The 13,795-nt window shown below is 34.3% G+C and overlaps 1 long non-coding RNA gene across 1 annotated transcript in view; it reads left to right on the top strand.

Annotated features, from left to right (window-relative positions):
* Positions 1-12,334, top strand: part of LOC136043771 (uncharacterized) — a 40,946-nt gene extending 28,612 nt beyond the window's left edge. The window contains exons 4-5 of the long non-coding RNA XR_010621716.1: positions 1,378-5,604; positions 8,144-12,334. This is a non-coding gene — a long non-coding RNA (uncharacterized LOC136043771). The remainder of the gene's footprint in view (positions 1-1,377; positions 5,605-8,143) is intronic.
* The last annotated feature ends 1,461 nt before the right edge of the window (positions 12,335-13,795 follow it).

The raw sequence follows: 13,795 nt of genomic DNA, 5'->3' as shown, positions 1-13,795 counted from the left end.
TTTAATAGGATTATTTTGTTGCATTGTGTTCATGTGTATGTGTTGTATTTTATATATATAAGATAGGCTAGATGGATAATCATGAGATGTTATGTTTAGATATTTATTTATAAGATATAAATCATAATATGAATTTTCAGCACAAGCCCTTAGGGCTTTCTTTTTGCTGCAATAATTGATTAGTGCTGTCATTTTTATTTATGTTTGCATTTTGGATAAAGATAACACCTACCTACCTACCTACCTACCTTTTGGTTGAAGGTAATAACACACAATTAACGATTGTTAACGATAACTGGCTTTCTCGAACATGAATAAAAGGTGAGGAGAGGTTTGATCACCCCTGGAAAAAACAAGCAAATAAGCATGCATCCGTGATTTTTCGTCTGACAAAAAAAAAAAATTAAATTCCACGGTTTGTGTATAAGAGCTTGAAACCTCTAAAGTAGGGCTCTCTGATATGCTGAATCTGACTTTGTGGTTTTTATTAAGATCACTAGCTATTTTGTGGTTTTAATGTGTTTCCTTTTTCAATCATTGGGCAAATTTTCTCAGGCTCGTAACTATTGGTGGGTAACATTAAACTTGATGAATTTCATGGATTTGGAATCACCATCAAAATTTTGTTCTTTTATATATCTATTGTAAAGAAGGCTCTGTTTGTTATAGTTTTGGTTACTATTGAGCCGCATCACTCCTTACTTACAGTTCGTTAGCACGAACTGTGGGAAGAATAAGCACAAGTCCTAGATACGTGATTGACATAACCGGACCGGATCCGCTCCCTTTTGGGGAGCTGGGAGGGGGGATTTCCGGTGCTTTGGCGAATTCTGTTCTTCTGGACGTGCTAGGACGATAAAAATTGGTTGGCATGTCAGGGACCTGCACAAATTGACATTATAACAGTCGTTCCCCCGATTCGACCATATTGGGGGCGGGGGGCTGGAGGGAGGGGAAATCGCGAAAATTGAGCTATGTTCATCTTACGAATGGGTCATCTGATCTTAATGAAACTTGATATATAGAAAGGTGTCATGTCTCAGGGGCTACATTTTCAATTCGGATAGGACATTGGGGGGTGGAGGGGGAAACGAAATTCTCGGAAAACGCTTACAGTGGAGAGATCGGGATGAAACTTGATGGGAAGAATAAGCGCAAGTTCGAGAAACGTGATTGACATAATCGGACCAGATCCGATATCTTTGGGGGAGTTGGGGGGATTTTTAGTGCTTTGACGAGTTTGAGAATAAGCAAAAGTTCTAGATGATTGCTTTTGTTTGAGGGGGGGGGCTATAAACTTACTTTTTGTTACATGGAAATTAAAAAATTCAGAAGCTACCAACCAGTATACTAATTACTTATGTTTTATATTTGTAGCTGAACCATTACCACTGATTGACTTGTGTCGTCGTGTCATTCGCCAAAATGTAGGGAAGCAACGATTAGATCGTATTCAGGAGCTGGACCTACCTCAGGCTCTTATTTCCTACCTTCTTTATCAAGATAGACTGTAACAAGGATGTTAAACTCTTACAGAGGGCATTGATAGTGGCAGATCTCTGACGTTGCCATATTAGTGATTTGTGTTCAGTGTTGCCACATTATCCTGCAGTATTAATAAACTACAGTGATCAAGCCTTTACTATTACTGTAAAATTGTGGCTACTACTGTCTTGAATAGTCGGTTTTTCTCTGACTACCACTGTGAATAAAATCTATGTGGTCAGTGATGAATTTAGTGTATATTTAGAGATAAATTCTAGTCCTTACCTAACTTTCAGGGGTTTTCTGGCCCCAGTTCACTATATCGAGTGTATTTGGCGAAGAAGCGTTATGAATAGGCTTAATTTCTTTTTTATTTGAAATTGTGTCTTTTTCTTTTGCTTTTTTATACTTGTTCTTGGTAGTACTTAAGAATTTTCAAAGTTCGACTTTAGATTGGTATATAAACGTCATTATTCTCTATTTCAACGTGATTTTGTACTTCGTTTTGTCGATAAAAATCGTTGTTCAATTCTTTATAGCTAGCTTGGTTGTCCAGAATCATAATACACTTAGTATTGAATTGAAGGTTTCAGTAGGTTTTAAAATTGTTGTTTTTAGGGGGAGGGCTAGAACAATAATTCCGGTTTGTGTTCTATTCTGAACAGGAAAACCAAAGTGAGCCGCATATAAAAACAACTTTAGACTCCCCCTCCTGTGCAATGTTAGCACAGAAAAAGCGTGGTGGGGGCGTCTTTAACTGTAGATGAAATCAAGCAAGAAGGATGAACAGGTTTTCATTTAATGTCTGGGTTTACTTAGCTGTGTTTCTGCATAAATTTTTGCATTTTTGTGCTTTATGTCATATTAACAAATTTTTCCTTGGAAATTCATGAATTGTACTTTGGTTACACTGGCTGTTGTTTAAAGTACTAATTCAAGATGTGAAAAAGTTAAAATCTAAAAAAGTTGAAAAGTTAAAGTAAAAAAAAAAAATCTTAGGACTATGAAAAAAAAATACATTTATGAAAGGTATTTTGTTTTTAACGCATAAGTTACACCTGACTTGGGTAGCAAATTTAAAGTTATTGTTCATTTTTTGGCGTTTTAACTTTTTTTTATGTTTAGTGAAAATAACTGACTGGTTTTATACAAACGGCTCTGTGTGCTGCATCTGTTTTGTGTAAACCATTTTGCGTCAGAAAAAAAAGACAGTCGTTGAGTTAATTACTTATATTTGGAAATTACGAAGTTCTGAAAATGCTACTACTGCACCATATTAGTATTGGCAACTTCATTTCAACCATCATAAATCAGGTGACAAACGAAAAGCTGGACGTCTGCGAAAAAAGTCACTAAGAAAATATTTAAAGAATCAGGTGCTTCATTGGAAGAAGAAGAGAAAGCTGAAGGACGAAGATACTCTTAATAGACTAGAAAAAAAAACATATTATTTGGTCTCAATATTTAAGAAGATTCGAAACGGGCGAAACAAATTTTCATGTCATTAGGGATCTATAGACAAAAATCTTTGGCTTAGTCGACTAGCCTCATGTATTAAACGAGGCTTAAACATACTGCACTTTATACATGACTGAAACGCAAATAAAAGGGAAATGATATTCCCTGTTGACCAAATCAGCTTAAAATTCGTAATTAAACCGAAATAAACAGATACGTTTGTTGGAAAAAAACATTTTGACAGAAGAATTTTGAAACAGAAAACATCTTGAAAACATAAAGAATCAAATAATTCCGATTACACCCTGACAAACGGAATACAAAAGTATTAAAATCTACTGTACACTAAATCACAGGAACACATAGAAAAGGAATGAGCGTTATCAAGCCTTAAAGGTGCGAACAACTCGGACAACAAACTGTCTGGATATCGGGCACTCAGCCAACTGGCGACCACACTCAACACATGACACCATATGTCCACATTCTAGAATAACACAATTCACAGGGGCATTGACGCAGATTTTACACAGTTCTTCATCAGGTAAATTGTCAGCACCTAAAATGGTTTATATGTACATTTCAATGTATGATTTGAATGATTTAAATGATTAAATATAATGAAATGATGTACAAACAGTATTGTCACATACTACCGTAGTTTTTGTTTCAAATTACACATTTCATGTCTGTGGTATTCAAAGTAATTATGAAAACAGAAAAATATTTCTCTTATCTTCTAACTGCAGATAATATGAACTTCTTCTCGATGTCATGGATTCAGAGTAAGTTCGATGCGTCCGCCCTGGGGAAAATACAAAAAATGGATATAATTCGAAAGAAGAAATGTTTTAAATAAACAAACAGTTGCTCACTTAAAGGACTCATTTAAAGGGGGTATATATAATCGTTATTCTTTTGTTTAAGTCATGAGGTGTCAAATAAGCAATAACAATGGAGTTAAGGAAGTCTGGCGTGAATTCAATTTCTCGTACTTGTTAACGCATCAAAGAATCATTCATTTCACTGGATTCTCACTGTCGCTTCTTTTAAAACCGCAGATTTTATTTACGACTCGATGAATTCGTTGTGATACTGGTTTTCAAATGTCTTTTAGCCCCAGATTTCTTCTCACCTCAGATTTTTTACCATGCCTTTTAGTTTAGCTGCTCGGGTTCATTTAAAATCATGCGTCCCAGTGTCTATGCCCTCTGAAATTGGCATAATTATCGTTTTATTCTTTTGTTTTAAGTAATAGAGTGGCAAATGAGCAATTTCAGTTGAATTAAGAAATTTCTTTGTCAATTCAATTCCTCCTTCCTTCTTAACACGTTTCTTATTCAGTCGTAATTTTCTGAAATATCTAAACTCCATAAGAGCATAATTGTCATGTTACTCTTTAGTTTTAAGTCACATTTTTGTGTGCAATTCAATTTGATTTGTTGTTGTTTCTTGTTCTATGTCTTTTCTTTAGCTGTTTAGTCATTTGTCAATTTGTGTGATTTTGCATATGTTATAGATACTAAATATTAATTCCTCCTTCTATCATTTACAGACGCTAAAATACCCCTTCCTTATTCAATTGTAATTTTCTGCAAAGCAGTTTGTCATCTTGTGTAATTTTGCATACGTCATAAATATAGACAAAACGACACGGCTACTGCTTGGGTTGAAATGATGCAATTTATGTTCTTTAAGTATGCTTATAAACATTACCTCATTCCCATTATTTTTTCCCAAAACAAAGGCTTCAAACGAATTTTTTCAATCTCGTGACCTATCTAAATCTTTTTTTCAGGCCATAAAATACTAGGGTGTCAATCGTGAAAGCCTGCCAAATGAAATTGTTGCAGTCCAAGATCTGGTTAAATAACCCGTAAACTTTTTTCATTTTAGTTTCTTTGGGAAAAATTTTTAAAACTGTTGAAGCCAAACTGCAAATTTGGACAACATTTCGACTCATTTCCTTTCGGACTATTCTGTGGTTTATCTTTATGTCAGCATAACATTGTTCTTCTGCAAGTTGTTTTAAGATCCTTAGAAAAGTCTAAGAATTACCAGTTTCTTCAGTTCCTAAAATTCGGAAAAAATATCCAAAAAAAGTGTCCGGCACTCGTCTTGGTTATATCCGAGGGTTTATTCCTCTTCAATATCCCCAGGGCAAGTAATCTACAACTGGGACTTACCATCCAAAGTTATTCTTTTACCGTTAAGCTGATGGACCAATTATTTTATGCCAGATTCAGGCAAATTCTTAGCTATTCGACTATCTCTACGTTGTTTTGCAGGTCTATTTTAGATTCTTAGAAAAGTCAGAGAATAAACAATTTCTTCAAATTTTCAAAGCTAAAAAAAAAATTATTCACAGAAGGTGCTTGGTACTCGCCTTAAATATATTCGATGGGTTTTCCCCTTGATTGTACCCTAGGCAAGTAATTTGTGATTGGGACTTGTGATTCAAAATATAACTTTTTCAGTTGTTAGCTGATGGACCAATTACTTTAAGTCAAATTCAGACGGAATCCCAACTGTTTCAATTGTCTGTACGACAATTAAGGGAAATTTTGACTACAAATCGTGTTGATTACAGAGGCTTAATTGAGAAATCGGAACTTTTTGAAAAAGTCGTTCGACTGTGGAATGAAATTCGATCCGCCAAAGGTACTTTTTTACAAATTTATTTATTTGATCTCGCGTGAAAGACAGAATAAATCGTCAATGTGTTTTAAGTACACCCCATATGATAAAGGAGTGAATGAACCGAAATTGTTACACGGAAGCAATTAATATTTGTTTTTCCAGTGTAAATATCATGTGTTTGGATTATAACACTTTAGTTTATCTGCTGATGACAGTCACTGTATATATGGTCGAAATATCCAGAACTTTTTGTACCTGTTTCACTGTCTAATAAAAGTACTTATTCCTTTTTGAGCTTTTATTTGTTCATGATAAGGGATTGAACGAGTGACTAATTTATTCAATCACATTCCAAGACAATAGGTATGAAAAGAGAATGAATGCCACATGAAACTAAAATACGTTGTTAAAATCAATGAACATGAAAATTTCTGTTTCAAATGAAAAGAACTCTCTTCACCGCTAATCTAAAAGTATCTCGAAGATAGAATCCATTTAAACATTGTGATTTTTGGTCGATAATTTAGAGATTCAATTTTAAAAACTGAAATAGTAAAAAAAATCAAATTTATTGGATGCTAAAATTTTATTATTACATTAACAGGGAATTGCAAAAAAAAGAAGGTGAAAGAAACGACCTATTACCCAAGGGCGCAAACATCAATCGATTTCTTCTCTTTAGTATAGTGAACAAAGATGTACTCCTGTACATATGAACTCGTATTTCTAACGATGTATGAACTCGTATTTCTAACAGATTCAACTTGATGTAATAACATACGTTATGATGTTATGTGTCGTAATTAGTCAAAAAGCACACAATTGCGTGCCAGGGTGGTATGTTCAAGGGATGAAACATTTCCCCAAGTGTGATGAAAAACATCCAACAAATGTAGCTAGTGAAAATTTGATCACAGAGAATTTCCTTTTCTTACCATTGTAAAAATTGAGCTTTAGTTACATCTTTAATTCATTACAGATAAGCTTTAATCAATTTAGTTTTTTATCTTGTGAACCATTCTTAGCAGCTTCAGTGTAAGATCTGTAATAGCTTATAAAAATAATTTGTAAACATTTGAGCAGTCCTATCCTAAAAATTTGGTTTGTTCGTTGCTGAAGTTTTACTCATTCAAGGCCATCAACAATTCTTTGAAATACGTCTTTACTGCCAAATAATGTATATCTTTAACTTATTTTGGTCAAGATGTTGCCGTTCTTATTTTTTCACGCAACTGTTGATATGAATATCTTTTAGGTATCGTCGTATTCATTTTGTGGCTGCTGCCGGCTGAAACATGGCCACATATATATCCTGGGGGACTGAAGACCCCCCTCCTCTTAGAAGTATTATGTTTAAAAAAAACTATTTTAAATGTTACTGGAGATTGGGTATTTTGATAAATTCGCTTGTCTATTTTGAATTTTTTGGAAATATCAGTGGGGAAACATCAACAATTTGTTGCTTTAAAATCATGTCTTTGAGTAATTAGTGCAACCTAAAAGACTTCTTTTCTTGCTTTTTTTTTCTTAAAAAATTTGTGCAAAATTATTTAGCCTTCCTCCTCAACAAAAAGTAATGTTCGAGATAGATTTTACATTGCTTAAAGTCAAATTCACAAGTTTAATTAGCTACAGATTAATGTTTAGACAGAACCAATATCTACGAATCATAATTTGCTTCCTCTTTCATAAATAGTCCTTATTTTTTCAAAGTGGTGGTGGCTACGCATTGCTGTCTAGCTGAGGATGCGTGTGATCGGTTTTAATCAGAGACATGCTTTCTGGCATTGACTTCGGAATTATGAATTTTTACTGACAAATTTTCGTTTTCAGATGTAATATAATTTAGTTAGTGGAAACAGATGTTAACTTGGATGGCAAATTTTTATTAACTTTTCAGTTACTAATTAGAAACTATTTGTATAAGAGAAACGTTTTTAAATGGTGCGGAGTCCCAATAGATCTTTTTTATGCAGATTGTTTTGGGTGGTACACTGAACTTCAAAACGTTCATATTTTAATCTGTATCAAAAGAGAAATCTTGTTCATAGCTTAGAGAATCAAAAAGTTTAATCATCTTGAAAATCAGTTGTTTTTCTAGTAAAGTCTTAAAACTTTAGCCTTTACAGACATCCTCTTTCGTTAACCTAGAGGGCTCAAGTTTCATAATTTGTCATTATCAAAGAGAAGCAATGAGTAAGTAACCCAGATCATTATCTGCGAGTAACTGTGAAGTATATTTTTCCACAGGGGCCTGGTTGGCTGTGTTGGTCTGATAGGATAGATTATTGAAACTAGATATTGCAAAAATCTGAAGAAAATACGACATCATGAAACATGTTCGTGCAAAGCATTTTATTCGGAGTAGACTGTGTTGGTTTTTCTCTTTTTTTAAGATTTTTGGTTTCATAATTACTTTGATTACCACAGACATGAAATGTGTAATTTGAAACAAAAACTACGGTAGTATGTGACAATACTGTTTGTACATCATTTCATTATATTTAATCATTTAAATCATTCAAATCATACATTGAAATGTACATTTAAACCATTTTAGGTGCTGACAATTTACCTGATGAAGAACTGTGTAAAATCTGCATGAATGCCCCTGTGAATTGTGTTATCCTAGAATGTGGACATATGGTGTCATGTGTTGAGTGTGGTCGCCAGTTGGCTGAGTGCCCGATATGCAGACAGTTTGTTGTCCGAGTTGTTCGCACCTTTAAGGCTTGATAACCCTCATTCCTTTTCTATGTGTTCCTGTGATTTAGTGTACTGTAGGTTTTAATACTTTTGTATTCCGTTTGTCAGGTTGTAATCGGAATTATATGATTCTTTATGTTTTCAAGATGTTTTCTGTTTCAAAATTCTTCTGTCAAAATGTTTTTTTTTCCAACAAACGTATCTGTTTATTTCGGTTTAATTACGAATTTTAAGCTGATTTGGTCAACAGGGAATATCGTTTCCCTTTTATTTGCGTTTCAGTCATGTATAAGGTGCAGTATGTTTAAGCCTCGTTTAATACATGAGGCTAGTCGACTAAGCCAAAGATTTTTGTCTATAGATCCCTAATGACATGGAAAATTTTTTCGCCCGTTTCGAATCTTCTTAAACTTTGAGACCAAATAATATGTTGTTTTTTTTCTAGTCTATTAAGAGTATCTTCGTCCTTCAGCTTTCTCTTCTTCTTCCAATGAAGCACCTGATTCTTTAAATATTTTCATAGTGACTTTTTTTCGCAGACGTCCAGCTTTTCGTTTGTCACCTGATTTATGCATTTTAAGTATACTTTCACCGTAGCCCTGGACAGAGGGGTTGAACTATAGTTTTTGCAATTTAAAGTTTAAGCTACGGTCGTTTCTGCCACTGCAAATGCAATTCGTAAGCGATTTTTCTGGAGAATATCAACCACATCTTCTGTGCCTTTCGAAGCACATAAGTTCAAAAGTCATACTTGACAACTGTGGTTGCTGTGGCTTCTAGTATCCTATCGATAACCTAAAAGCATCAAAAAAGAAAGAAAAGTCGGTTAAACTTTTATTCTATAAGCCCGGTCAACTGTCCAAGCAAAAGTTGTATTGACTTTTTTTTGGTAATTTGAAAAATAAGCTATAGTTGGTATTGTTATGGATATTTTCTTGCTTAAATCTCTTAACAAAAAAGCTGTTCTCCTTAAGAACTTCAAGAAGCTTTTGTCCAAGCTTCGGAACACATTTGTACGACGTGTAATAAAGCCTTACTCAAAATACAGGGAAAACGTTCCGAGTAAAACTTTATTGCTTGCTTCAACTTTGCTGTAATCCCTTTTCAGTTATATGTTATATTTAAAGCTTTATCCTGGTTGGTCTTTAGATCTTGTCGGGTTTAGATTTTTCATTCATTATAAGATATCAGTTAAACCATCCCAGTGGGTAGAGTTTTTTCACACTAATTTCTGAGGGTTTGTAAATGTCTCTCTGAAATTGTTAATCTGAAACTTATAACTATCATTAATTTGTTCCACTTTTTTAATATTTTTGTTCACATTTCCGAACAAAAATCTATTTTAATAAAGAAATTTAAAACATTTTTTTGCATATCGGTTGTTTAGTTTTGTGCTGAGGATTTGTGGGCAAAGCAGTACAAACGTATAAAGTCAGCTTTATATTTTTCTTCTATGGATGTCTATACTAGGCCAAAATTTGGTTATTAATATGCGTTGTTTGGTTCATGCTCTGTACTGTTCAGTAGTTTTGCTGTTCTCTGCCGTGAGGGTGAAAGGGAATCAGGATGTGGGAAGAACATAATGTTTGAGTTTTTGTAAACGGATATAAGGGAACGGGCTTAGGAAGAAAACGGAAAAAAGTTTGATTTCTTATCCGTTTATTTCTGATCTGGTAATTTTAGGGTGGGGAACATACGTTTTCATTGAAACCTAATTGTTAGCCCTAAATATTTAGGTTTTTGTATGGACCTATTTTCTTGTGCTTTTTCAAAATCCTGAGGGTTTAGGGCTTCGGCCAGTTTTTGGGTGAACCACTTTCTCATCTGTCCTTTTTCTGACATCTTAAATAAGCCAACGTCGATGTGCTGTTTTGTAATGATTGGGCCTTCTATGTGCCTTATTGCTGTTGTATGCAAATATGTTATAAATTAGTTTCTAGTATACATGGCTAGTCTATAGGCTTCTTATTTGTAAGCTATTGATGTAATTATATGGAAGTAAATTGGAAGGACAGTTCATTCCTGCAGCTTATTATTAAGGAGTGCTCTATATTTTGTTGAATTACTTTTTGGTAGAGTTATCTGACTGTGTTTCATTGTAAATGAAGAATGCCGCTTCCAAATTGATTAACTCCATAAAACATAGGAAGGGGGAAAAGTGACAAAGACCTTGAGTGCGAAGGAAACGCTAAGGTGTAAAGAAAGCACCTTGCTGGTTTGATTATAAAATATCAATCATCTTTTTAGAACAAAATCAGGTTATTTTTATCTTTTTATTGCAATATACTTAAGTATGAAGCTGGTCAAATTTGCCTCTAAAAAAACATATTTAGCATTAATGTGCCAAATTTTCGCCATTGTTTTTCGGTTGGACTTCATTTTTATATAATTTCTTTGTGAATGCTAAAAGGTTGTGTTTTGAACTCCACAGATGAATCTGTAAAAGTAAAGTTTGAGATTTTTATTTCTCTTTATATAGAGTAATGAAAACTGAAAGTGTGGTTCCTCAGATGAACGATCAGCAGTCCAAGACTCAAATTCCTTTTCTATTCTGGGATAGTGAGACACCGGTCTCTGCACATCTGACTAGAGTTTCGAGATTTAGAGCAAAAATACCAAATTTAATACAATTTTTGGAGAGTCTGAGCATCTTGAAGACTGGAGGGTTAAAAAAGGAGACTAAATCACCATCTACTTCAGCCTTCTATTTCCCAAGCCAGTGTGCGCCAGATCACCATGAAAAATTGTATTCCTGCATTTTTTGGTTAACTTGCTTTGAGGCTGCTGTCTGTTGAGTTCGGTATTATACGGTATGCAAGAACAATCTCTTTAACGTTTGTCTGCCTTCTTAGTCTTTGATGTAATAAAATTTTCCTAGGGAAATTAATATGTGTTCCATAAACGTGTTTTTTTTTTGTTTTTAGCTTCATTTCATTTACAAACAAATTTACAAAAATGAGTATGAGGAACCAAAAACAACAAACGTTTTACTAGCTCTCAAAATTAGTTATTAAATTTCCTTATTATAAGGATTAAGATGCATCCCCGCAAAAAATGGCTGTTGAAAAAGGTTTTTGCATTATTTTTTTGTACTATTATTTATTTGCCAAACTCTGCTCAAATACATTTATATACATTTAAATATATTAACCCATGAGCAGCGACAGATGAGCGATAAACTATAGTCAAAACCAGCGATTTGCAATATTTATAGCTTTTATCTCCATTCTATGGGGTTGACTAATTTGACGAATGAAAGGCTCTTGTATTATTTTAAAGTATATTCCATTCAGATGCTTTTTCAGTTTTTGATAAGTCTTAGGTGATACAATGCTTGAAGCGTTTGAAAATACACCTTATAATAACAAAATCGAGCTCATTTTGTAAATAGGGAGCAAAAAAGGTTATTTCATTACCGTTCTGGACGGTAGGAGGTATTGTCAGTGGACAATCAAAACTTTATATTTATATTTTTTATTAAGATAATTATAATACATTCCTGTAAAGCCAGCTAGAGGTTCTTGTGGCTGGGCTAACAGTTCTTGTGATGGTCATCTTAAGCCCTAAATTAGTAGCCCTTGATAAGCATCCAATCTTGAATGCTTAAATTCTTCCTCCTGGTCAGTTTCTAAAAACAGAGGCACCTGATTTCGTTCTTCAATGGCAACATCCTTTCTCTTATAGATTCCAACAATATTGGAGCTTAAAATCTAGGATCTGATCTCACTAACATGGATTAATGAACTTACAGGTGTGGTAGATACTTTTCTTATGGGAAGTTTGCATAATAATGATTGGCTAAATTCTGTAAATCTTTCTTATCCTCACTGAAATTACACGTCTTCATACCTTTATGTTCAATAATCCATTGAGATTTTACTTTATTTTGTCCTAGCTGTGATTACTTATATCTTCGATTGTCCCAATTAATGTTAATATTTTTTACGCTAACAAGAAAAATAAGTCAAATTTGTGTACTAATATTTTCTCTTTTTTTACGTTTCAAACCGATGTATTTTGTCCAAATAAATATGTAAGAAATTTTGTTTGTCTAATTTGACTACATCCTTATGTATTGAACAAACAAATTGGTGTGTTATCTTACTGGCGGATCCAGGGTGGGTAGGGGGACCTCGCTCCCCCTCCCACAATTTTTTCTGACGCCCTCTTTCCCACTCTTTCACTCTGTTTTTCAGAATAAATTCGTCAATTTGGGCAATTATTGGCACCTTTCCCCAAGATTTTTCTTGTTTGCACCCTTGCCACATTGGGCCCCCCAAGGTTTTGCTCTAGATCTGCCATTATTTTATCTCTTGACTGGTGACGGCACACTTAAAGATATTTTTTTTTTTATGGAAATGGGCCCTCATAACAAGGTGTGAATAGAATTTGTACACTTAATATTAGAGACAGCAACATGGTGGGGAGGGAGTCAAATTTTGACTCCCTGGGAGTCAATTTGGAGTTATGTAGCCTTTGTCAGAGAGGAGTATCTGAAGTTGTGCAGCCAAGCTTTCGTTTTATCAAACCATGTTTCTGCTTTCGAGTGGAAAGCTCTGTTCTAGCAGCCAGGCACCGCTTTCAAATTGAGGATGGATTAAAATCTATAAGTGTTAAATGTATGCGGCAGTTACCCGGCCCCATAGCCAATATATCTTCTTTGAGTGATTAATAGGAAAATTTACAGAAGCAAAAATGTGGCATTTTCCCACGGGTCCGAAAGTGCTGCCATCTATTGTTTCTACTCATTTCTGTTCGTGATTTTAGCTGAGCTTATCATTCGGTTTTTCGGACTTGGGATTGCGGTAGAGAAATGGTATCAAATGTGACTAATAAACTTAAGTTTTCTCCTTGCTAAAGAAATTAGAGCTTATCCTTTGCTCCTTTCTAAGTGGTGACGTTATAAAGTTGGCCTACGGCAAAAAAAAAAAAAACTTTTGAACTAAGACAGATAGAATTTTTTTCGACTACAATCGATAGCTCTTGATGAGCTGATCAAAGTATATGACATCCATTTTTTGGTACAAAAATTCCTTCATGAGGTATACCAGTTTGAGAGTTTCATGGGGTTGAGACATATAAAGGACTTGTAAGCAACAGTCGGCTGTTAGGTAATAATTACCTTCGGCAATGAGGGGTTAGTAACTTTTGCTAGTTGGTGTATCCATTATTTGTTTCCACTGTATTTGATGGTAAAACCATTTTGGTTCCAGTGGTAAGACATGTAGGAGACTTTTAAGTAATAATCTGCTGTTAGGCTACAGTCAACGTCAGTGATGAGGGGTTTGCAACTATTCTAGTTGGTTTACCCATTTATTTGTTTCCGGTGAACTTGATGCCTATCACGGGAGAGAATAAGTAAGAATCGGTTCACTTTGGGCGAGAAACGGCTGTTAGCTCATAATCATCTTTGGAAATGAAGGGTTTGCCACTTTTGCTAGTTGGTGTACCTATTATTTGTTTCCGGTGTATTTGATGGTTAAACCAATTTAGTTCTAGTAGTAAG

This window comes from Artemia franciscana, unplaced genomic scaffold, assembly GCF_032884065.1.
Source record: "Artemia franciscana unplaced genomic scaffold, ASM3288406v1 Scaffold_968, whole genome shotgun sequence".
Taxonomy (NCBI): Eukaryota; Metazoa; Arthropoda; class Branchiopoda; order Anostraca; family Artemiidae; genus Artemia; species Artemia franciscana.
This window is presented reverse-complemented; position numbering and strand designations above follow the sequence as displayed.